This window comes from Pongo abelii, chromosome Y (genome assembly GCF_028885655.2).
Source record: "Pongo abelii isolate AG06213 chromosome Y, NHGRI_mPonAbe1-v2.0_pri, whole genome shotgun sequence".
Lineage (NCBI taxonomy): Eukaryota > Metazoa > Chordata > Mammalia > Primates > Hominidae > Pongo > Pongo abelii.
In genome coordinates this window covers 37,605,024-37,631,849 of record NC_072009.2, presented here as the reverse complement: position 1 = coordinate 37,631,849, position 26,826 = coordinate 37,605,024, and positions in this window count along the sequence as shown.

Sequence of the window (26,826 nt, the reverse complement as noted above, 5' to 3'; positions counted from 1 at the left end):
TCTTCAGTTTTTTCATAACAGAGTTGAAATTTGTTTGCAATGTCAACAAATTAAGGACATTTTCACAACTGAGAAATAAACAAATATGGCAATTCATAGGTTTTTTTTTATACTATGGATATGACTTTTAAAATGAACAATGATGATCTAGAAAATGCTGGGAACTAGAAATAATAAACATGTTCCTCAATTAAACAATTGGGCTTAGTGTTTTTATGTATTTAGTTGTTTGTTAATAAAACTCTTGATTTTGTAGATGCCCATTGCACGGTTGGAGTTATTCAAATAATTGCATTACAGGTATGTTCATAACTCAGCCAAAACATTGATTTATTTTTACTGACCCTAACACAAAGAATGTTTTATTGATTCCTGTAATCTCAGCACTTTGAGAAGTCAAAACAGGCACATCACTTGCACCCAGAGGTTTCAGAAGAGCCCAGGCAATGTGGCAAACCATTGTCTCCAAAAAAAAAAAAAAAAAAAAAAAGAAAAGAAAGAAAGGAAAAGAAAAAGAATTAGCCAGGTATTGCAGCTGAAGCTAAGGCAGACGGATTCAAAGGAGCCCAGGAGTGAGAGGCTGCAGGCTGCAATGAGCCATGATGGCACCATTGCAGTCCACCCTAGACAAAAAGTGAGACACTGTCTGAAAGACTGAGAAAGAAAGAAAGAAAGAGAAGAAAGAAAGAGAGAGAGAGAGGTATGAGTTGAAATTTCTTAAGTCCTTTGATAAACTTCAGTATTGTTGAAATGTGTCTTGTCTTCTCATTTCTTTATTCCTACAATTCAAGGAGTTTATTGAAAGACAATTTTGGAAGGTTAACAGCTACAAATTTTTAAGAAGTAATTGCAGTTTACCCAGATGGTCGATAAGTCAACTATACAACATAGAGTCCTTGTGCATTATGTCTTCTGGCCAATTCAAAGTACTATATTTTCATTGATTATAAAGCAAATTATCCTTTTCAACTTCTAAAACAGAAATTAAGAAAAAAAAAAAGAAACAGACTGAATGTTGTGGCTTACACCTGTAATTCCAGTACTTTGGGAGGCCAAGGTGGGAGGATTGCTCAAGCCCAAGTATTTGGAGCTGCAGTGAGCTATGATCGCACATGCACATTCCCCCCAGGGCCAAAGAATAAGGCCCTGTCTCAAAGAGTACTGACAAAAAGCCAATGATCATAATGTTTTCAAGACTAAATTTTATCAAGGTGCAAGAATTAGACATGAAAAATGACAAAATACTGCTGAAATAAATTCCAGAAACCCTACATAAATGTAAAGACACTCAATGTTTTTGGATTAGAAGATGATTTTTTATGTGACAATACTGTACAAAGCAATCTACAAATTCATTGTGATTTCTATGAAAATACCAAAATCTTTTTGGTAGAAATGGGCAAGCCAATTCTAACATTCATACACATTTCAGGGGATCCTGAATAGCCAAAATATTCTTGAAAACAAAAACCAATTTGGAGGCTCATATTTCTCAATTTCAAATATTACTGCTAAGGAGCAGTAATCAAAACGGTGTAATACTGGCATAAGGACACACACAGACTCTGTCAATTGAACTGAATGTTAGAACCAACCATACCTCTATAGAATTGATTCCTGACATGTGGCCAAGATCAGTAAATTCAACAAATGCTGTTATACAACTGAATACCACATTCAGACAAAGAAATTGTACTCTTTCCTCACAGCAGAAAATAAAATTAAGTCAAAATGTTTCAAAGCCTACATATTAGAGGTAAAAATATAAACTTTAAAAGAAAATATAGGGATAAATCTTCATGATGTTGGATTTAGCCGTGGTTTCTTAGATCTGATACTAAAAGCACAGGCATCTTAAGAAAGAATTTTGTCAAAATTAAACATTTTTGTGCATCAAAAGTCACTGTCAAGAAAGTGAAAAAACATGGTGCAGAAAGGAAGGTTTGCATGTTATGTATGTAACAACAGTCTGTTATCGACAATGTATGAAGAATTTGCATACCTCAGTAACAAAAAAAAAGACAAACCATCCAGTTGCATAATGGAGAGGTAGTTGAATACACACTTCACCAGAAAGACATGCATATGGAATAGAAGCACATAAAAACATGGCCAGTAAAGTATATAAGTTTTACTCCCTCAGGTCTTTCATAAATGAGCTTTTCTCATAGTCACTTGATTTCCAGCTCGACCTGAGGAGCAGCTAAGGTAACAACACTTCTCGGGAGCAAGTTTGCTTGGATGAGAAAATAAATATGTGGCAGGAAATAATATTCTGAAATGAAAACTTTCTTGCTGTACTAGAGTTTCCAATAGAGCTGATAGTTTGTCCATCACCATCCATGGGCCCAAAATTTATCATCCAGCAGAAAGTAATAAGGGAAGTCATTAAGTTAATGAGGTACATGGATACACAAATGTCCCAAGTCCCATATCAAAGCTGTGACATAATTACATACTCTCACAGCATTTCAATATTCAAATATTAGTAATTCATCTGCTTAAATATCTAAGCTTACTTTATCTAATTTACACTGTACAGTTAAGGAGGTTTACAAATATTTATATGAATTGTCTTGTCGTGTTCTAGGACTTTTTTGTCACTTAAATATATTGATAGAATACATTACATGTAAGTATTTAAACCTAACATAATTTGGAATTAATAACACACAGTTAGGGGAGATGGCAAAGTAATAGTCTGTCCAATAAATTCTTATGTGATTTCAGTAATTAATAGTGTCATTAGTCTTCAGCACTGATATTTTTTTCTTTACTAATTATCCCAAACATGAACTTTCATTGCATTAACTATTATTACCTTGATTTATAAACTGAGGGTGATCTCAATTTTCTAACAAAGAATGAATTTCTTTTTATCTTTAGAAACAGCACATTATTAGCTTTTCTACAGTTAAATAGCACAAGCTCTGACTTTATTAACTGGACAAAGCCTTGGAAAGTTAGATAATTGTGGGCACTGGGTGAATAGATTGGGAGATTGAACATAAATCTCCTGAGACACCCAAGAGACTGTGTTCCCACAATTAAAATTAGATGATACTGCAGGCAGTTGAGCGGACTGAATGGGCATGGGAAACAGTTAGGAGAACTTGGAGTCTGCAGCCATGGTGGGTTCTATGGTTCTTGTTCTAAGGTCAGTGGGATACCATTGGCAAAATTAAATAAAGAGAGTGACAAGATGAAATTTGTGTTTATTAGTGAATATTTTGCCATTACCATTACCAGTACCAACCCTGTATTTCCTGATGTGGTAGTTATGTGGTAGTACCCTTGGAGAATGGCTCCACTTTTAGTAAAACCCAATGGGATATTTTGCATAAAGCTTCAAATCTGGCACAGCAGAAACCACTGGAGATTCTGGGAGAGAGAATTAATCTATACTGATAGCTATTGGAGGAGTCCTAGACGTATGAAATTATTGAGAAATAAACTACTTTTTAATAAAAACAACCATATCAATACCTTGTCACTAAAGCAGAGACAACATCAAACATCATTATAGAGGCCAATCCCCCCCCAAATCCCGCTCAGTGGAAGCTCTGAAATGAAGTGCCCCAGTAAGAGTAGGAATGTTATGTCAGTATTGCAGGTGTTACATCTTTATGATGGGTGTTACATCAGTAATTATGGGTGTTACATCAGTGTTATGGTTGTTTCATTTGTATTACAAATGTTCTGTTAGTATTATGAGTGTTAGTATTACCGGTGTTACATCAGTATTACAGTTGTTACATCAGTATTACAGTTGCTATATTTGTATTGCAGGATGATATATTGGTATTATGAGTGGTATATTGGTATTATGAGTGTTACAGTTGTATTACAGGTGTCAGGACAGCATTAGACGTGTTACATAGGTGTTATGGATGTTTCATTTGTATTGTGGATTGTATAGTGGCATTATGAGAGTGACACTTGTATTATGGGTCTTAGATCAGTATTATGGTTGTTGTATTTGTGTTTCAGATGGTATACTGGTATTATGAGTGTTTTATTGCTGTTACGAGTGTACAGTGGTAATATGGGTGTTCGATCAGTATTTCAGGTGTTACATTAGTATTACGAATGACACACCTGTATTATGGTTGATATATTTGTTTACTGATGTTATATTTCTATTACAGATGTTATATGATGAATGATACATTTGTGGCACAAGACCACGGTGTGGACCTGGCATTGTGGCCACCACACGTTGTGTGTGGGGAAGAACGTTGGGGTGCGCTAAAGACATGGGATATTTTTATGTTTAATTTTCCACAAGAAGCCCTGAGAAGAACGCAGCTCTCCCCCTCAAGCGGCATGTGCTGAAAATACCTGCACTCCCAGGGTCAGAAAAGGCAGTCTCATTTTTACATGTTACATTTCTTTAATAATCAATAATAGTGAGCTTTTTAAAATAAGTTTATTGGCCGCCTGTATGTCCTTTGTAAAATGTCTGTTGACACTTCTCTAGAGAAGACATTTGTGCAGCCAACATATGAAAAATGCTCACCATCACTGGTCATTAGAGAAGTGCAGACTACCGTGCCATGGTGGTTTGCTGCACCCATCAACCCATCACCTACAGTAGGTATTTCTCCTAATGTTTTCTCTACACTAGCCCACCACCCACCAGCACGTGATATTTTTCTCCCTGTGTCCATGTGTTCTCATTGTTCAACTCCCACTTAAAAATAATAATAATAATAATAATTACAATAAAAGAAAAAAAAAATGAGAACATGTGGTGTTTGGTTTTCTATTTTTCTGAGAGTCTGCTGAGAATGATGTTTTCCAGCTTCTTTCATGTCCCTGCAAAAGACATGAACTCATTCACTTTTATCTCTGCCTACTATCCCATGGTGTATATGTGCCACCTTTTCTCTATCCAGTCTATTATTGATGCACATTTGGGTTGGTTCCAAGTGTTTGCTACTGTGAATAGTGCTGCAATAAATATACGTGTGCACGTATCTTTATAGTTGAATGATTTATAGTCCTTTGGTTATATGTGCAATAAGAGGATTGCTGGGTCAAATGGTATTTCTCACTCTAGATCCTCGTCTTCCACAAGAGTTAAATTATTAACAATGCCACCAACACTGTAAAAGCATTCCTATTTCTCCATATCCTCTCCAGAATCTGCAGTTTTCTGATATTTTAATGATCGCCATTCTAACCGGTTTGAGAGGGTATCTCACTGTGGTTTCGATTTGTATTTCTCTAATAACGAGTGATGACTTAATGAGCATTTTTTCATATGTTTGTTGGCTGCATCAAAGTCTTCTTTTGAGGAGCATCTGTTCATATCCTTTGCCCACTGTTTGATGAGGTTGTTTGTTTACTTCTTGTAAACTTGTTTAAGCTCCCTATAGATTCCTGATATTAGCCTTGTCTCAGATAGAGAGATTGTAAGATTTTCACCCATTCCATAGGTTGTCTGTTCACACTGATGAGAGTTTATTTTGCTGTGCAGAAGCTCTTTAGTTTAATTAGATCCCATTTGTCAATTTTGGTTTTATTGCCGTTGCTCTTGGTGTTTAAACATGAAGACTTTGCACATGCCTATGTCCTGAATGGTATTGCCTAGGTTTTCTTCTAGGTAATTTAGTGTTTTAATTCTTACGTTTAAGGCTTTATTCCATCTTGAGTTGATTTTTGCGTATGGTGCAAGGAAGTGGTCCAATTTCAGTTTTCTGAATATAGCTAGCCAGTTTTGTCAACACCATTCATTATAGGGAAAACATTTTCCCCATTGCTTGCTTGTTTCAGGTTTGTCAAAGATCAGATGGTAGTAGATGTGTGGTATTATTGCTGAGACCAATGTGCTGTTCCACTGGTCTATATATCTGTTTTGGTAAAAGTACCATGCTTTTTGGTGGCTACAGTCTTGTAATGTAGTTTGAAGTCAGGTAGTGTGATGCCTCCAGCTTTGTTCTTTTTGCTTATGATCGTCTTGCCTATGCAGGCTCTTTTTTGGTTCCATATGAACTTTAAAGTTTTTTTTCCAATTCTGTGAAGAAAGGGATTGGTAGCTTGATGGAGATAACATTGAATCTATAAATTACTCTTGGCAGCAAGGACATTTTTACAATATTGATTCTTTCAGTCCAAGAGCATGGAAGGATTTTTCATTTCTTTATGTCCTCTATTAATTCGTTGAGCATTGGTTGGATGTTCTCTTTGAATAGGTTCTTCACACCCCCTGTAAGTTTTATTCCTAGGTATTTTATTCACTTAGTAGCAACTGTGAATGGGAGTTTTCCCATAATTTCGCTTTCTGTTTCTCTGTTATTATGTGTAGGAATTCTTGTGATTTTTGCACACTGATTTTGAATCTTGAGGCTTATCTGAAGTTGCTTGCCAGCTTAAGGTGATTTTGTGCTGAGATGGTGAGTTTTCTAAGTATACAATAATGACCTCTGCAAAGAGAGACAATTTGACTTCCTCTCTTCCGATTTGACTACCCTTTATTTCTTCTTCTTGCCTGATTGCCCTGGCCAGAAGTTTCAATACAATTTTGAATAAGAGTGAAGAGAGAGTGTATCTTTGTGTTGTACAGGTTTTCAAAGAGAATGCTTCCAATTTTTGCCCATTCAGTGTGATATTGGCGGTGGGTTTGCCATAAGTAGATCTTATTATCTTGAGATACGTTCCACCCTTACCTAGTTTATTGAGAGATTTTACATAAATGGGTGTTGAACTTTGATGAAAACCCTTTCAGCATCTATGAAGATAATTATGTGGTTTTTGTCATTTGTTCTGTTTATGTGATCTGTTACATTTATTGATATGCGTATGTTCAACTAGCCTTGTATCCCAGGGATAAAGCTGACATAATCGTGGTGGATAAGCTTTATGATGTGCTGCTGGATTCAGTCTGCCAGTATTTTATTGAGGATTTTCACAGCTATGTTCATGAGGGATATTGGCCTGAAATTTTCTTTTTTGGTGTGTCTCTGCCAGGTTTAACATCAGAGTGATGCTGCTCTCATAAAATTATTTAAGGGCGATTTCTTTTTTTATTGTTTGTAATAATATCAGGAGGAATGGTACCAGTTAATCTTTGGATCTCTGGTAGAATTCGGCTATGAATCTGTCTGCTCCTGGTTTCTCTTGGTTGGTAGGCTATCAGTTACTGCCTCAATTTCAGAACTTGTTAATGGTCTATTCATGAATTTAACGTTTTCCTGGTGTAGACTTGGGAGGATGTATATGCCAAAGAATTTATCCATTTCTTTTAGATTTTCTCATTTGTTTGCGTAGAGCTGTTTATAGTATTAGCTGATGGTAGTTTGTATTTCTGTGGGATCAGTGGTGATATTATCTTTATCACTTTTTATTGCATCTATTTTATTTTTCTCTTTTCTTATTATTTTGGCTAGTGGTCTATCTATATTCTTGATATTATCAAAAAACCAGCTCGTGGATTTATTGATTTTTGAAAGTTTCATTGGTGTCTCTATCTATTTTAGTTCTGCTCTGATGTTGGCTATTTCTTGTCTTCTGCTAGCTTTTGGATTGGTTTGCTGTTGCTTCCCCAGTTCTTTTCATTTTGATGTTAGTGTGCCTATTTTAGATCTTTCCTGCTTTCTCTTGTGGGCATTTAGTGCCATCAATTTTTCTCTATACACTGCTTTAAATGTGTCCCAGAGATGGTGATACGTTCTGTCTTCATTATCACTGGTATGAAAGAACATCTTTATTTCTGCCTTATTTCATTATTTACTCATCAGTGATTTAGGAACAGGCTGTTCAGTTTCTATGTAGTTGTTTGGTTTTGAGTGAGTTTCTTAATCTGGGTTCTAATTTGATTGCACTGTGGTCTGGGAGGCTCTTTGTTACAATTTGCATTCTCTGGCTTTTGTTGAGGAGTGTTTTACTTCCAATTATGCGGTCAATTTTTCAATACATGTTATGTGACACCAAGAATGTATAGTCTGTTGATTGGGGGTGGATAGTTCTGTAGATGTTAATTAGTTCTGTAGATGTCCACAGCTGATTTCAAGTCCTGCAAATCCTTGTGAATTTTCTGTCTCATTGATTGCTGCCTGTTTTTTTCTTTGGAAGCTTCATCCCCAAGGGGCAACTTCAGATTCCAGCCAGTGCTCTCCTGTATGAGATGTCTCCCATCAGGATACACAGACACCAGGGATCCACTCGAGAAGGCAGTCTGAACATTAGCAGAGCTCAAATGCTATGGATGGGAGATCTGCTAATCTCTTCACAGCCATCATGCAGTTATGTTGATGTCTGCTGAAACTGCATCCATGGCTGCCCCTTCTCCCAGATGCTCTGCCCCAGGTTGATGGGGGTTTTATTTATAAGCCCCTGACTGGGGATTCTGTCATTTTTTCAGAAATGTCTTGCACAGAGAGGAGAAATCTGGCAGCCTAGCCACATCAACCTTGCTGAGCTGCAGTTGGCTCCATCCAATTCAAATTTCCCTGTGGCTTTATTTACACTACAAAGTTAAAATGGTCTACTCAAGACTCAGCAATGGCGGACGACCCTCCCCCGACACAAGCTTGAGTATTTTAGGTCAATCTCAGACTGCTGCTGTGCTGGCAGAGAGAATTTCAAGCCATTGAACCTTTGATTCCTTGCCTCTGTGGGGAGTATCACTCCCCAAGCCAGACCACTTAGCTCCTTGGCCTCATCACCTCTCTGCAGGAGAGCAAACGGTTCTGTCTCCTTAACATTCCAGGCACCACTAGGGTATGAAAACAAACAAACAAACAAAATCTCCACCTAGTTTAGTGTTTGCTCTAACAGCTGCCCATTTTTGTACTTGAAACCCATGGCCTTCACGATGTAGGCACCAAAGGGAATATCCTTGTCTGTAGGTTGTGAAGACCATGGGAGAAGCACGTATCTGGAACATGGCCCTTGGTTTCTCAGGCTTTCCAGGTGAGGTGATGCCCCACCCTGCTTCATCTCACACTCCATGTTCTGCATCCACTGTCTAACCATTCCCAATGAGATGAACAGTGTGCCTCAGTTGGAAATGCAGGAATCACTCAGCTTCTGCATCAATCTATCTGGGAACCGCAGTGTGGAGCTGTTTTTATTGAGCAATCTTCCCAGCAATTCTTCCTCATATTTTTTTTTTTTTTTTAATGGGGAAGGAGCCATTAACTGGAAATGTAAAACTATGCAAATTCTAGAAGAAAGTAAGAAAGAAATTTATGTGATCTTGTATTTGGTCATACGTTTTAACAAATGACAACAAAGCCGATCAGTAACGGTAAAAAAAAATAATATTAATAATAACTAAAGCCTTCTCATATTAAAAGTTTATACTCTGAGTAAAATTTTGTTCAGGAAATAGAAAGATAAGCAACAGACTGAAAGTAAGCATCTGCAAAATACAGATCTGAGCAAAAACTTGCACTGAATATACACAAATCTTGAAACTCAACAATAAAACAGACTATCCGATTAATAATGTATAGAAAGCTGAGCTCACCAATGAAAATACAAAGATGGCAAGCAAACAAGAAGATGCTGAAACTCATATATCTTTAGCGACTGAAAATTAAAACAATGAGTTAGCATGGCCCATCTATATTTGTTGGAACTGCTAAACCACTTTTAAAACATGACAAGTGATTTGCTGGAGGAAAAACAGCAATTCATTCATTGCGTGTTGAATGCATGATGGTACAGAAAAAAAAAAAAAATGAACTCTTTCAATCTCCCATATTAACCTAAAAGTCTGTTTCTCTCCTCTACCACACACAGAGGTGCTATGTGGTCTACCTTTTGATTACAGACTCGAGATCCAATACAATCTGTGCATCTGTAAGCAGCAGTTGGGATCCAGGCAGAAGGCAGATGGTCCCCACAGTCAAAGTCATCTAAGAACATTTGAATAAAGAGTGACTTATTCAGGGTACCCACAAAAGATGGCGGAGTTCCCTGGGATAGTAACAGGACCATACTCTTAGTACTCCTTGAGAATGGAGAATTAGGGGAGAGATAAATTCTCAGCACTGGAGAGAGGTAGATGGTTCAGAGCACTTGGAAGATGTCATCACAGGCACTATGACTTCACTGGGCCTTGAGATGAGGCAGCCAGTCTAGGGCCACTCTATGTGGTGGCTGGTGTTCCCACTGGCCAAACCCAATCAGCAGGCAGAGGGCAAAAACATGACTTGTTTCCACCTAGAGGCAGGTTAGCAGAGTTTAATCCAGAAAGCATAATTTTATAAATCTTTCCAATTTAAGCCTCCTTTACAAGTACAAACCATAGTTTTTTGATACTGACTTAGCATGAATCACTAATACATGCAAGCCATGCACAGTGTCTCATGTCTGTAATCTCAGCTATTTATGAGGCCAAGGCTAGTGGAACATTTTGGTCAAAAGATTGAGACCAGCCTGGCCAACATGGTGAAACCCCGTCCCTATTAAGCATACAAAAATTAACTGTGTAGTGGGGTAAATTCCTGTAGTCTTACCTACTTGAGAGGAAGAGGCAGGAGAATTGCTTGAATGTAGGAGGTGGACATATGCTTTAGGAGGCGCATTTTCTTTTTTTTATTCTCTCCCAGTGTTTCTTCTTTCATAGTAAATAATCACTTATCTCTTGAACACTTTCATTCAGCGTATATTTGTTTTGGTATTGCCAAAGGCTGTGCTTTGACAGACACTAACTCAATTGAAATTTAAAAAGGAAAATTTACATTTGAATGATGACTTTATAGTGCTGCAAAAGTAAAAGCTGGAAGGCTCCTTGTAGCATAGCATCACAATTTAACTAAGGTCACAGAACAGATGTCTGAATCTCTGCAATAACACCCAAACTACAGTAACAAAAATTGTCTTCTGCCCTACAGTTTGGGCAGAGGAAGTTTTATGAACCACCTCCCATGAAGCAAGTCCTTCTAAGTAAGATCATCACCCCATTTTGCATAGGCAATGAAGAACCTAACAATAATCACTCATCATAGCAATATAGATTTGTTTTAAATATGAAAATGTAAGGTAAAAATGGCCAAGCATGGTGGCTCCCACCTGTAATTCCAGCACTTTTGGAGGCCAACATGAGAGGATAGCTTGAGCTCAGAATTTCCAGACTACTTTGGGCAACAAGGAAAAACCTGGTCTCTACTAAAAGTACAGCAGGTCACTATGGCTCAGGCCTGTGATCCCCACACACTGGGAGACCATCATGGGCAGATCACTTGAGGTAAAAAATTTGAAAACACCCTAGCCAACATGGTGAAACCCCATCTCTGCTAAAACTATAAATATTAGCCAGGCATGGTAGCAGGTGTCTGTAATCCCAGCTACCAAGGAGGCTGAAGCAGAAAAAATCACTTGAAAACAAAGGCATTGGTTGCAGTGAGCCAGTTTGCATCATTACACTCAAGCCTGGGCAGCAGAATAGACTCCATCTTAAAAAAGAAAAAAGAAAAAAAGTAAAAAAAAAAAAAACATAATTTGCTTGGTGTGGTGGGGCATGGATATAATCTGAGCTTCTCAGGAGATGGAGACACAAGAATTGTTTTAACCTGGGAGGTGATGATTGTAGTGAGCTGATATCACACTAGCACACTCCATGCTTAATGACAGAATGAGACTCAGTCTCAAAAAAAAAAAAAGGTAACATTTTGTTTAGAGGTTTTCTTTCCTATTATACTAAATCTCATATTTGAATAAGAAATCATAGAAAGTTTTTACATAAGTTCAACTAGCAAAAATAAACTTTATACTTAAAATGTTTCAAGTGCCTAAAGTTCCAGCTTCATCTTCAGACAGCAAGCACAAAAATAAAGAGAAAAGTAAGGAAGCAATGGCATGTGATAAATGCATTGCATTTTGTTTTAATATGTGAGATAACACTATAATGTCAGAAATGTTTACCTGCTGCTGATGGAAAGAACAAGTTAATGTAGAAACAGAACAATAATAATATTGGCCACCTGCTATGAACTAGGCACATAAGTTAACTCACTGAGTTCCCTCAACAACCCTATAATGTGGAAAACATCGTAGAGTTCACAGCTGAGGAATCTGCAATCAAAGGACCTGCCCAAAGGCACACAAGCAATTAGGCCACAGATAGGATTCAAGGAGGACCCTAAGACTCAAAACACTGTCTACACTTTCATATATGATGTTGATTGAAATTAAGAACTATTGAATTAACTTTAGTCAACCCCCCTTTGCCATAGAAATGGCAGTTTAAACATCTCGAGAGAAAGATTTTGAATAAATTATATATGACCAAAATTTTATATATTCATTAAAATCGGTTTCAAAAAAATGTCAAACAATTCCTCAAGTTCTTACATGAAATATACAGATTGATTGAGTTCCTTCGTTTTTGCATTAATAACTGTGAGCTCCTTTTGCAAGTAAACTTTTTCCTGAAAGAAAGAGCCCTTTAAACAACATAATGTTTTCATTGTGAATACAAAAGCTATTTAATATTTATGGTCAGTATGTCAGACAGACCTAATGACCATTATTTTATAATATGAAATAGCCTGTGTAGGGGACAAAACTTTCACAGGCAAGTAAGAAATTAGCCCTGTTACCTAACAGGTGATGTGAAGCTATAACTCTCATGCATGTGGTGAAATTCCACCATCTACACACGCTAACCAGAGATGTTTTAATTTCCTTGAAGCAGATCTGTCTGTTACTATGTTGTAAAAGAAAATATTGTCATTGTATTGCAGGTATTACAATTTCATTTTCATTTTATTTAACTTGAGTCTATGTAGATGTACTATCAAGGCATAATTTGTTACATAGATGATGGTACTAATTTATAAAAGAATTGTTAGTCTGCACAAAATAGTAGTTAAAGGGGAAGCCACACACTGGGTGTCTGGAAAACATCAGATAATTACCCTTGGTATACGTTCAAGAATCTATTTGAAAATTCCACGAAAACTTCTCTTCTCATTACAGGCAATTTCCTAAAAATATATTGAAATATAAAATATCTAAGGATTGAGACATTACTCATCTTCCAGTCTCAAGGGCAATATACACAAGAATTCAGGAGGTTATATGTAAAGTAAAAATATTATAAATAAAAATATATATTAGAAGGCAACAAAATAAGAAGCTATGTCACAGGAAACAGAGAAGTTAAAATTTTTCCATAAGTGAAAAAGAACATATCTCATGGTTAAAAATAATAGGTACCAGAGGCAATAAGTTGCTGCCAATTTCTTGATAATTGCAGATTTATCAAAATTTATTGAAACAAAGTTTAATAAAATATCCAGAAAAAATCACTGGCCTTTCTGTTTATATAAAATATTAAAAGTAATGGTTTCTCAAAAGGCAGGAACACAGTTTTTTTAAAAAAATTTTACATAATTAATATTACACAAAAAAGTGTACTATAGAAAAGAAAAATAGTGTAAGCTTTTGTTTAATATAAAACAGACTCAACTAGGGAAGCTAATATCTTGTATCAAACCTGAAAACTATGGCTTCTGGCTCCACCCAAACATCACCTTTATTCTTCCTTTCCTCTTCAATCACTCAATTAGTTCTAATGATGCAGTTATCCATTAGTTCAAGTTGATATCTGAGAATCAGAATGAGTAAATACAAGTCTCACAGTTGCCTTTCCAGAAAGATGCTTACCAATGCAGGACCTTATCTATGGTACAGATACACCTGGGGACACTGAATACGACATTGCAGGACTTCAAATTCCCTCAGTACTAAAGCCAGGGATATAACTTTCAAACATAAAATGTCCAACAAAACACTGCCTTGATGTTATAAAGCACAATCATACAAAAAGCAGGGTTTTGTTTTCCTAAGGTTACTGAAAGCATTACTTTCCAGTTGGTCTCAACTGGCCCAAACAACAGGGAAGGTAGTTAAATTTACACAGCACACAACAGGCTCAATCCCAAATGATAATTAGACAGTCACTTTCAACCCACCTGTACTATCTGCCCAGCCCAACAAACGTAAGGACTTTGGGCCCAGGGACCAAGCCCAGTCCAGGGAACCAGGTGCTGAAAGCATTATATCTGAATTAGCAATATCCAAAGGCACACTTTCACATTTTTACTTTTCTTTCTCAGCTTTTACAAGCTGACTTTTGATTCCAAAACGATCAAGAAACACTCCTGTTGTGAACAGTCCCCAAACTCCAAGACTTGCCAAAGTCAAACGAGAATTCCCAAAGCCAGAAAGACACCATGCAGGCCATGCAAGCTGTCACAATAGTACCAAATAGTTCACTAGCTCCATAACTATATAAAATTAACATACTTTAATCTAAAAATTACTAAATGTGAAACTAAAAATTACTAAAAAATACTAATAAATGTACTACTAAAAAATTACAAAAACTTCATGTCAGCTATTTTAATATAGAAACTGACAAAAATTCCATAAAATACTTCATTTTCAATGGAAAAATAAAGTCTCTCATGGTTAGAAGTAATATGTACCAGAGGCAATAAGCTGCTGCCAACTTCTCGACAACTACAGATTTATGAAAATATATTGAGAATATATTGGGAATTCAGAACCTATAAAGAACCGGTCTATTTTTTACAAATAGAATGGGTTTATAGAATAACCTCAAGAAACCTTTGCAAGTTCTGTGTAATGGAATATTGATGATAAATTATGAGGGAAGCAATTAAAAACAGGCCAAATAAATACCCAGAGCACCTAAGTTGAGTCATTTCCTCTGGACACATTAACAGCAAATATTAACTGAGCATTTTTTATGTGTCAGATGCTTTCGAACACACTGAAAACTTACAACATGGGCATAGTGTCTTAGAACACAGGTATTACTCACTAATACACAAGGTGAGAGTAAAGCAAAGCCAAAGTAATCACAGTTGTCCATATTTTGCTTTCCTTTATCAATATTTGCCCCACATAGTTAATTTTAGCTCTTTTTTTGTGATTATGTCTTTCAAGAATCATGAAAGAATACAAGACACATGTTCACTGACAAAAAATCTGACTACTAAGTGTAATTTTTTTTACAGCATGATAAGCTTTTTTTAAGTTGATTTTGTTTAATTTTAATTTTGATTTTATTTTACTTTATTTCATTTTTTTAATCTGGTCTTAAAACTTTTTTTTTAATTTTATAATTTATGCGTTGTTAGATATCCCCATCTTTGTGGCAGTATGAGTGTGGTAGAGAAAAAGAAACTAAAAGTTATTATAATTCAAACTTTGCAGCTTATTATCTATGCAACCTGAGCAAGTCACAATATGCCCTGAAAATTAAAGCAAATCACAGCCCTTGATAAATATTTGAGAAGCCATGAATACAAAGAACAGAGGGTGTGCTTTTCTCCACCTTATCTTTTAATAGCTACCCTAACTCAAATGCAGGAATATATTGGTTTTTGATGAACATAAGTATTTTTTGAACACTAAAGTTTGCATAAAAGATTGATCATAGACTACTTCCTCGGCTTTTGTTATATCTCTGCCAATGTAATTTAAACATATTACTCCTTCAAATGTGCCAATTACTTTAGAAGTTCGTTTTTTCTGTTTCAGTCACAGTTTTCCTCAAGACACTTTGTATTCTGCTCCCATCTCCTAAGTCCTCAGTCATGCTTTTATTTTTCTTCCTGGAGTTTTTGGGTCTTGAAATTAGCAAAAAACATAAAGTAAATCAACTATAACAGCAGAGTTAACAAATTTAGGGAAAACATCAAATGACACGTTTTTAGTTCAACAGACTAAAACTGCTACGTGACCAGCCTGGACAACATAGCAAGACCCTGTCTCTTAAAACCGAAACAACACCAACAAAATATCCCTACAAAACAACAACAAAAAAACTATTGATTGAATATTGATCAAGTACCAAAAGAGAGGGCAACAGATAGATGGGTCATTCAGGGCTTCCAAATATTTAAGAATAGAATGCTCTTCATAGGGAGACTTGAAATCACACGTTACACCAACTCCCCAGCCAGGGAGGTGGATTCACAGGAGACGAGATCCAGCCATCCTGAGAAGTACTGCAAAACATTAGCTAGTCTAGGAACAGTTAAAAGCTCCAGGCATTAGCTCCCTCTTCTGGTAATCTGGAATGGCATGGAGAGGTAAACTACATTGATTGTGTATATATGCTGAGGGAAGGGAAAAGGAGTAGAGAAAACGGAGGTTAAAAAAAGTGACACACACTCCCTGCCCTAATGTTTCTCTTTTTTTCTCTCTCTCTCTTGTTTAATTTACCTTCTCGTTACTGCCAAAAAGAGAGTAAGGTACACAGTGGGCTGAAATAAAAAATCAAACCTATAGAAGTGAGAAAACAACATTAAATACAATGGGGACAAATTCTTTAATGAGCTAAAAGCCCTAAAATATCTATGGGTGTCAATTCACAGAATATTCCCAATGGAAAAGAAGGTTTCTTGGGCAAACTATAGACAGGTGAGCTTGCTGTCAATCCCAGGTAATATATGAAGGATGAAACATTTGTGAGCACACAGAAAAAGTGAATAGCATTGAGAAATAGTTTCATCCAGTACAAGTCAAACCACAATATTTCCTTTTTTTGAGCACAGAGCAGGTAAAAGCCACAGGCCTGGATATTTGGAATTCAGTTACAATACATAAACATACAAAAATGTCAGACATGAAGGTCTGAAGTTAACTTTAAAATGTATGATCTGTTCAAGTATTAACAGCATCTCCAAATTTTCTATTTGGTGTTACTGTAGCCTAGTGATAGCATTTCAAGTTAAAGTTTAATATTTCAAAAACACAGCCCTGATGTTTGTTTCTGCTAATGTGTAACTTCTATTGCCGGGTGATACCACCTTTATAAGAAAGAATTCTACTCATCAATAAACATTACAACATTTAGACATATATTTAGAAATTCTTTTTAATCTCATCATTCTGAATATTCAAAATAAACTTGAATACATATAATTCAAAAGCTTCAACTCTCTGCTTCAGCTTTGCTTTTTTTTCCTCTTAAAAAATCTATATCTTTTGGTAAAAGAAGCCTTTGAACATAAACTTTCTTGTTTCAATCTGTAAAAAAGCATTAATTTTGGCCGGTTATGGTGGCTCATGCTTGTAACCCCACATTTTGCGAGGCCGAGGCAGACAGATCACGAGGTCAGGAGTTGAAGATCACACAGGCCAAGGTGGAAAACCCCATCTCTACTGAAAATACAAAAGTTACCTGGGCGTGGTGGCAGACACCTGTAATTCCAGCTACTCAGGGGGTTGAGGCAGGAAATTGCTTGAACTTGAAAGGTGAAATTTGCAGTAAGCCAAGATCACAGCACTGCTCTCCAGCCTGAGTGACAGAGAAAGACTGTTTCTCAAAAAAAAAAAAGGTATTATGTTTTAGCAAGAAAGTTAACGAAAGTAGAACAACTTGAAATAAATATACTGCTTACTACAGAAATTAAGAATCCAATTTCAGAGCCAAGATGGCGGAATAGGAACAGCTCCAGTCTACAGCTCCCAGCATAAGTGACACAGAAGACGTGTGATTTCTGTATTTCCATCTGAGGTACCAATTTCATCTCACTAGGGAGTGCCAGACAGTGGGTGCAGGACAGTGGGTGCAGTGCATCATGCACCAGCTGAAGCAGGGTAAGACATTGCCTCAATCGGGAAGTGGAAAGGGTCAGGGAGTTCCCTTTCCTGGTAAAGGAAATGGGTGGCAGACGGCACCTGGAAAATCAGGCCACTCCCACATGAATACTGCGCTTTTCTTCCCGGTTTAGGAAATGGTGCACCAAGAGATTATATCCCGCACCTGGCTTGGAGGGTCCTATGCCCATGGAGTCTCACTGATTGCTCACACAGCAGTCTGAGATTAAACGGCAAGGCAGCAGCGAGGCTGGTGAAGGGGTGCCCGCCATTGCCCAAGCTTGCTTAGGTAAACAAAGCAGTCCAGAAGCTCGAACTGGGTGGAGTCCACCACAGCTCAAGGAGGCCTGCCTGCCTCTGTAGGCTCCAAATCTGGGGGCAGGGTACAGACAAAAAAAAAGACAGCAGTAACATCTGCAGACTTAAATGTCATGGTCTGACTGCTTTGAGGAGAGAAGTGGGTCTCCCAGCACGAAGCTGGAGATATTAGAATAGGCAGACTGCCTCCTCAAGTGGGTCCCTGACCCCTGACCCCCAGGCACCTAACTGGGAGGCACTCCCCAGTAGAGGCAGACTGACACCTGACACAGCCGGGTACTCCTCTGAGACAAAACTTGCAGAGGAACGATCAGAGAGTAGCATTCGCAGATCATGAAAATCCGCTGTTCTGCAGACACCACTGCTGATACCCAGGCAAACAGGGTCTGGAGTGGAACTCTAGCAAACTCCAACAGACCTGCAGCTGAGGGTACTGTCTGTTAGAAGGAAAACTAAGAAACAGAAAGGACATCCACACCAAAAACCCATCTGTACATCACCATCATCAAGGACCAAAAGTATATAAAACCACAAAGATGCGGAAAAATGAGAGCAGAAAATCTTGAAACTCTAAAAAACAGAGCACCTCTCCTCCTCCAAAGGAATGCAGTTCTTCAACAGCAATGAAAAAAAGCTGGACAGAGAATGACTTTGATGAGTGGAAAGAAGAAGGTTTCAGAAGATCAAACTACTCCGAGCTACCGGAGGAAATTCAAACCAAAGACAAAGAAGTTGAAAACCTTGAAAAAACTATAGACGAATGTATAACTAGAAAAACGAATACAAACAATTGCTTAAACGAGCCGATGGAGCTGAAAGCCAAGGCTTGAAAAATACGTGAAGAATGCAGAAGACTCAGGAGACGATGCGATCAACTGGAAGAAAGGGTATCAGTGATGGAAGATGAAATGAATGAAATGAAGCAAGACGGGAAGTTTAGAGAAAAAAGAATGAAAAGAAAGGAACAAAACCACCAAGAAATGTGGGACTATGTGAAAAGACTAAATCTGCATCTGATTGGTGTACCTGAAAGTGACGGAGAGAATGGAACCAAGTTGGAAAACACGCTGCAGGATATTATTTAGGAGAACTTCCCCAATCTGGCAAGGCAGGCCAAAATTCAGATTCAGGAAATACAGAGAACACCACAGAGATATTCCTGGAGAAGAGCAAGTACAAGATACATAATTGTCAGATTCACCAAAGTTGAAATGAAGGAAAAAATTTTAAGGGCAGCAAGAGACAAAGGTCGGGTTACCCACAAAGGAAAGCCCATCAGACTAAGAGCAGATCTCTCAGCAGAAACTCTACAAGCCAGTGGAGAGTGAGGGCCACATTCAACATTCTTAAACAAAAGAATTTTCAACCCAGAATTTCATATTCAGCCAAACTAAGCTTCAGAAGTGAAGGAGAAATAAAATACTTTACAAACAAGCAAATGCTCAGAGATTTTGTCACCATCAGGACTGAACTAAAAGAGCTCCTGAAGGAAGCACTAAACGTGGAAAGGAACAACCAGTACCAGCCACTGCAAAAACATGCCAAATTGTAAAGACCATCAAGGCTAGGCAGAAACTGCATTAACTAATGAGCAAAATAACCAGCTAACATCATAATGACAGGATCAAATTCACACATAACAATATTAACCTTCTATGCAAATGGACTAAATGCTCCAATTAAAAGACACAGACTGGCAAATTGGATAAAGAATCAAGACACATCAGTGTGCTGTATTCAGGAAACCCATCTCACGCGCAGAGACACACATAGGCTAAAAATAAAAGGATGGAGGAAGATCTACCAAGAAAATGGAAAACAAAAAAGGCAGGGGTTACTATCCTAGTCTCTGATAAAACAGACTTTCAACCAACAAAGATCAAAAAAGACAAAGTAGGTCATTACATAGTGATAAAGGGATCAATTCAACAAGAAGAGCTAACTATTCTAAACATATATGCACCCAATACAGGAACACCCAGATTCATAAAGCAAGTCCTGAGTGACCTACAGAGAGAATTAGATTCCCACACAATAATAATGGGAGACTTTAACACCCCACTGTCAATATTAGACAGATCAAGGAGACAGAAAGTTAAAAAGGATGCCCAGGAATTGACCTCAGCTCTGCACCAAGCTGACCTAATAGACATCTACAGAACTCTCCATCTCAAATCATCAGAATATACATATTATTCAGCACCACATCACATCTATTCCAAAATTGACCACATAGTTGGAAGTTAAGCTCACCTCAGCAAATGTAAAAGAACAGAAATTATAACAAACAGTCTCTCAGACGAGAGTGCAATCAAACTAGAACTCAGGATTAAGAAACGCACTCAAAACTGCTCAACTACATGGAAACTGAACAACCTGCTCCTGAATGACTGCTGGGTACATAAAGAAATGAAGGCAGAAATAAAGATGTTCTTTGAAACTAATAAGAGCAAAGACACAATGTACTAGAATCTCTGGGACACATTCAAAGCAGTGTGTAGAGGGAAATTTATAACACTAAATGCCCACAAGAGAACGCAGGAAAGATCCACAATTGACACCATAACATCACAATTAAAAGAACTAGAATAGAAAGAGCAAACGCATTCAAAAAATAGGAAAACGAAAGAAATAACTAAAATCAGAGCAGAACTGAAGGAAATAGAAAAAAAAAATCTAAATATTAATGAATCCAGGAGCTGGTTTTTTTTTAAAGGATCAACAAAATTGATAGACCGCTAGCAAGAATAATAAAGATGAAATGAGAGAAGAATCAAATACACGCAATAAAAAATAATAAAGGGGTTATCACCACCAATCCCACAGAAATACAAACTACCATCAGGAATACTACAAACACCTCTACACAAATAAACTAGAAAATGTAGAAGAAATGGAGAAATTCCTCGAAACATACACCGTCCCAAGACTAAACCAGGAAGAAGTTGAATCTCTGAATAGACCAATAACAGGCACTGAAATTGTGGCAATAATCCATAGCTTACCAACCAAAAAGAGTCCAGGACCAGATGAATTCACAGCCAAATTCTAGCAGAGGTACAAGGAGGAACTGGTACCATTCCTTCTGAAACTATTACAATCAATAGAAAAAGAGGAAATCCCCCCTAACTCAATTTATGAGGCCAGTATCATCCCGATACCAAAGCCGGGCAGAGACACAACAAAAAAAGAGAATTTTAGACCAATATCCTCGATGAGCATTGATGCAAAAATCTTCAATAAAATACTGGCAAATCGAATCCAGCAGCACATCAAAAAGCTTATCCACCATGATGAAGTGGGCTTCATCCATGGGATGCAACACTTGTTCAACATATGCAAATCAAAAAATGTAATCCAGCATATAAAAAGAACCAAAGACAAAAACCACATGATTATCTCAATAGATGCAGAAAAGGTCTTTGACAAAATTCAACAACCTTTCATGCTAAAAACTCTCAATAAATTAGGTATAGATGGGAACTATCTCAAAATAATAAGAGCTATCTATAACAAATCGACAGCCAATATAATACTGAATGGGCAAAAGCTGGAAGCATTCCCTTCGAAAACTGGCACAAGACAGGGATGCCCTCTCTCACCACTCCTATTCAACATAGTGTTGGAAGTTCTGGTCAGGGCAATTAGGCAGGAGAAGGAAATAAAGGATATTCAATAAGGAAAAGAGGAAGTTAAATTCTCCCTGTTTGCAGACAACATGATTGTATATCTAGAAAACCCCATTGTCTCAGCCCAAATTCTCCTTAAACTGATAAGCAACTTCAGCAAAGTCTGAGAATACAAAATCAATGTACAAAAATCACAAGCATTCTTATACACCAATAACAGACCTACAGAGAGCCAAATCATGAGTGAACTCCCATTCACAATTGCTTCAATTAGAATAAAATACTTAGGAATCCAACTTGCAAGGGACATGAAGGACCTCTTCAAGGAGAACTATAAACCACTGCTCAATGAAATAAAAGAGGATACAAAAAAATTGGAGAACATTCCATGCTCATGGGTAGGAAGAGTCAATATTGTGAACATGGCCATACTGCCCAAGGTAATTTATAGATTCAATGCCATCCCCATCAAGCTACCAATGACTTTCTTCACAGAATTGGAAAAAACTACTTTAAAGTTCATATGGAACCAAAAAAGAGCCCACAACGGCAAGTGATTCCTAACCCAAAAGAACAAAGTTGGAGGCATCACGCGATCTGACTTCAAACTGTACTACAAGGCTACAGTAACCAAAAGAGCACGGTACTGGTACCAAAACAGAGATATAGATCAATGGAACAGAACACAGCCCTCAGAAATAATGCCACATATCTACAACTATCTGATCTTTGACAAACCTGAGAAAAACAAGCAATGGGGAAATGATTCCTTATTTAATAAATGGTGCTGGGAAAACTGGCTAGCCATATGTAGAAAGCTGAAACAGGATCCCTTCCTTATACTTTACACAAAAATTAATTCGAGATGGATTAAAGACTTAAATGTTAGACCTAAAAGCATAAAAATCCTAGAAGAAAACCTAGGCATTACCATTCAGAACATAGGCATGGACAAGGACTTCATGTCTAAAACACCAAAAGCAATGGCAACAAAAGCCAAAATAGACAAATGGGATCTAATTAAACTAAAGAGCTATTGCACAGCAAAAGAAACTACCATTAGAGGGAACAGGTAACCTGGGAGAAAATTTTCGCAACCTACTCATCTGACAGAGGGCTAACATCCAGAATCTACAATGAAATCCAACAAATTTACAAGAAAAAACAAACAACCCCATCAAAAAGTGGGCGAAGGACATGAACAGACACTTCTCAAAAGGAGACATTTATGCAGCCAAAAAACACATGAAGAAATGCTCATCATCACTGGTCATCAGAGAAACGCCAATCAAAACCACAATGAGATGCCATCTCACACCAGTTAGAATGGCAACCATTAAAAAGTCAGGAAACAACAGATGCCGGAGAGGATTTGGAGAAATAGGAACACTTTTACACTGTTGGTGGGACTGTAAACTAGTTCAGCCATTGTGGAAGTCAGTGTGGCGATTCCTCAGGGATTGAGAACTTGAAATACCATTTGACCCAGCCTTCCCATTACTAGGTATATACCCAAAAAACTATAAATCATGCTGCTATAAAGACACATGCACACGTATGTTTATTGTGGCAGTATTCACCATAGCAAAGACTTGGAACAAACCCAAATGTCCAACAATGATAGACTGGATTAAGAAAATATGGCACATATACACCATGGAATACTATGCAGCCATAAAAAATGATGAGTTCATGTTCTTTGTAGGGACATGGATGAAATTGGAAATCATCATTCTCAGTAAACTATCCCAAGGACAAAAAAACACACACCACATGTTCTCACTCATAGATGGGAAAGGAACAATGAGAACTCATGGACACAGGAAGGGGAACATCACACTTTGGGGGCTGTTGTGGGGTGGGGGGAGGGGGGAGGGATAGCATTAGGTGATATACCTAATGCTAAACAGCGAGTTAATGGGTGCAGCACACCAGCATGGCACATGTATACATATGTAACTAACCTGCACATTGTGCACATGTACCCTTAATCATAATAAAAAAAATACAATTTCACCTTCAAGTGATTCCTACTCAGCTGCGAATGGTGATTCACTGCTGTAATCCTAGTCCTTTGTGAGGCCAAAACAGGCTGATCACCCGAGGTCAAAACTTGAGAACCGCCTTTCCCAATATGGTGAAACCACATCTGTATAAAAATTACAAAAATTAACTGGGTAAGGTGGTCAGCACTTTTAATCCCAGCTAACTGGGAGGCTGAGGCAGAAGCATCACTTGAACCTGGGAGGCAGAGATTTCAGTGAGTCGAAGTAGTGCCATTGCACTCCAGCCTGGGAAAAAGATTAAAACTATATCTCAAAACACAAGAAAAAATCCAATTCAATGTATAACTCAACTAGCTATTCCAGCTGCACAAGTATTTACTCTCCCAACTTCTGTTACAGTAAATTGTCATATATTTCTAACATCCCCATTCAATTTATGCTACTTAATTAACATATCTCAGTCCCTTAGGTAATTTTAGGTAATTTTTGTTTTGAGACTTGGTTCTGCTCTGTTGTTCAGGCTTGAGTGCAGTGTTATGATTTTGGAAAATTGCAACCTCTGCCTCCCAGACTCAAGGCATCATCCTACCTCAGCCTTTTGAGTAGCTGAGTTAGACTACAAACACAAACCACCAAGTTCCCCTATTTTTTTGTAGAGATGGGGTGGTGCCATGCTGACCAGACTGGTGTTGAACCTCTGAGCTCAAATGAGATCCCCATCTCAGCCTCTCAAAGTCCTAAAACTACAAGCATGAGCCACCAGACCTAGCCCCCTTAACTAAAATTTGGGAAGTACTTCAGGAAAATAAACAAAATGTACTTTCAGAAATAAAACTCCAAAGAAATAAAATCCTCATGGATTTTAGTGGTGGTGTTGCCTAAATGTTTCTGAGTCATCTAAATGTTCATGAGTCATTGTGATTCAGAGTTAGTAAGCTCATATGAACTTGTAAATGAATGAGCCAACATTCCACTTTTGTTTTCACAGAGCAAGAATTTACTATCTATCATATATCAAGCAGCATACTAGGAACTGGATATAAAAATGTAGACAGATGTAGTCCTCATCTCTGAAGACCTCACAGTATAGTCAGGGAGAAACAATCACACTGACATAGGATAATTTTATAACTGAGGTAAATAAAGACGGCAGGCAGGAATAAGGCCAAAATGAGTTGCTCAGTGGGAGTCAGGGAAGGCATCTCAGTGGTGACATCAAAGCTGGGACTTGAATGACCCTATGGTTTTATCAGGGAAAGAAGGGGTTTGATATTCCAGGTTGGGAAATACAGGCATGGTGGTTTTTATGAGAATGACAATTTTCCTCAAAGGCTTCAGATATTTGCAGTTGAATAAACAGAAATTTAGTCAGTCACCTATCTTGAAGATGAAGTTATTAGTCTAAACACAATATAATCATCTGTAAGATATGTGTGTCCAATGACCAGTTTTATAACTGAAGTAAGCTGAATTTCCAGAAATGCTATGGAAAATTTTAGAGTGAGTGCCCTTAGCATTAAACAACTATGTCTTATTGAGAAGATCCAAGCAAGAGTGGGCACTAGGGGGAAGACTTCATACTTTTAACATCTGGCAGCAGCAGTTATAGATGTATGTTTGAAATACTGCTGTAAATACTGCGTGGTCTAAGACACACACATGGAAAAGGAATAAAATTTCTTAAAGGAGTAGATCCAATCCAACTTGCCAACACAAAATCCCTGTCACTCCTCATCCCCTTCATCTCCTTCAAGTTACTTTCCTGGTGATGAGATCAAATGGCCACATGGGAAAAAAAGTTGGTGGAGGGAGCCAAGATGGCCAAATAGGAAGAGCTCCAGTCTACAGCTCCCAGCGTGAGCTACGCAGAAGACCTGAGAATTCTGCATTTCCATCTGAGGTACTGGGCTCATCTCACTTGGGAGTGCCAGAGAGTGGGTGCAGGACAATTGGCGCAGCGCACCGTGCATGAGCCGAAGCAGGGCGAGGCACTGCCTCACTCGGGAAGCCCAAGGGGTCAGGGAGTTCCCTTTCCTAGTCAAACAAAGGGGTGACAGATGGCACCTGGAAAATTGGGTCACTCCCAACCTAATACTGCACTTTTCTGACAGGCTTAAAAACAGCGCACCAGGGAATTCTATCCCGCACCTGGCTCAGAGGGTCCTATGCCCACGGAGCCTTGCTGATTGCTAGCACAGCAGTCTGAGATCAAACTGGAAGGTGGCAGGGAGGCTGGGGGAAGGGGGCCTGCCATTGCCCAGGCTTGCTTAGGTAAACAAAGCAGCTGGGAAGCCCCAAATTTGAGGAGCCCACCACAGCTCAAGGAGGCCTGCCTGCCTCTGTAGGCTCCACCTCTGGGGACAGGGCACAGACAAATAAAAAGACAGCAGTAAGCTCTGCAAACTAAAATGTCCATTTCTGACAGCTTTGAAGAGAGCAATGGTTCTCTCAGCACCCAGCTTGAGAACTGAGAATGGGCAGACTGCCTCCTCAAGTGGGACCCTGACCCCTGAAAAGCCTAGCTGGGAGGCACCCCCCAGTAGGGGCGGACAGACACCTCACACAACCGGGTTCTCCTCTGAGACAAAACAACCAGAGGAATGATCAGGCAGCAGCATTTGTGGTTCACCAATATCCGCTCTTCTGCAGCCACCACTGCTGAAACCCAGGCAAAAAGGGTCTGGAGTGGACCTCTAGCAAACTCCAATAGAACTGCAGCTGAGGGTCCTGTCTGGTAGGAGGAAAACTGACAAACATAAAGGACATCCACACCAAAAACCCATCTGCACATCACTATCATCAAAGACCAAAAGTAGATAAAACCACAAACATGGGGAAAAAAGAGAGCAGAAAAACTGGAAACTCTAAAAAGCCAAGTGCCTCTCCTCCTCCAAAGAAACGCAACTCCTCACCAGCTGGATTTATAAATCATGCTGCTATAAAGACACATGCACATGTATGTTTATTGTGGCATTATTCATAATAGCAAATACTTGGAACCAACGCAAATGTCCAACAATGATAGACTGGATTAAGAAAATGTGGCACATATACACCATGGAATACTATGCAGCTATAAAAAGTGATGAGTTCATGTCCTTTGTAGGGACATGGATGAAATTGGAAATCATGATTCTCAGTAAACTATCGCAAAGACAAAAAACCAAACACCGCACGTTCTCACCCATAGATGGGAATTGAACAATGAGAACACATGGACAGAGGAAGGGGGACGTCACACTCTGGGGACTGTTGTGGGGTGGGAGGATGGGGGAGGG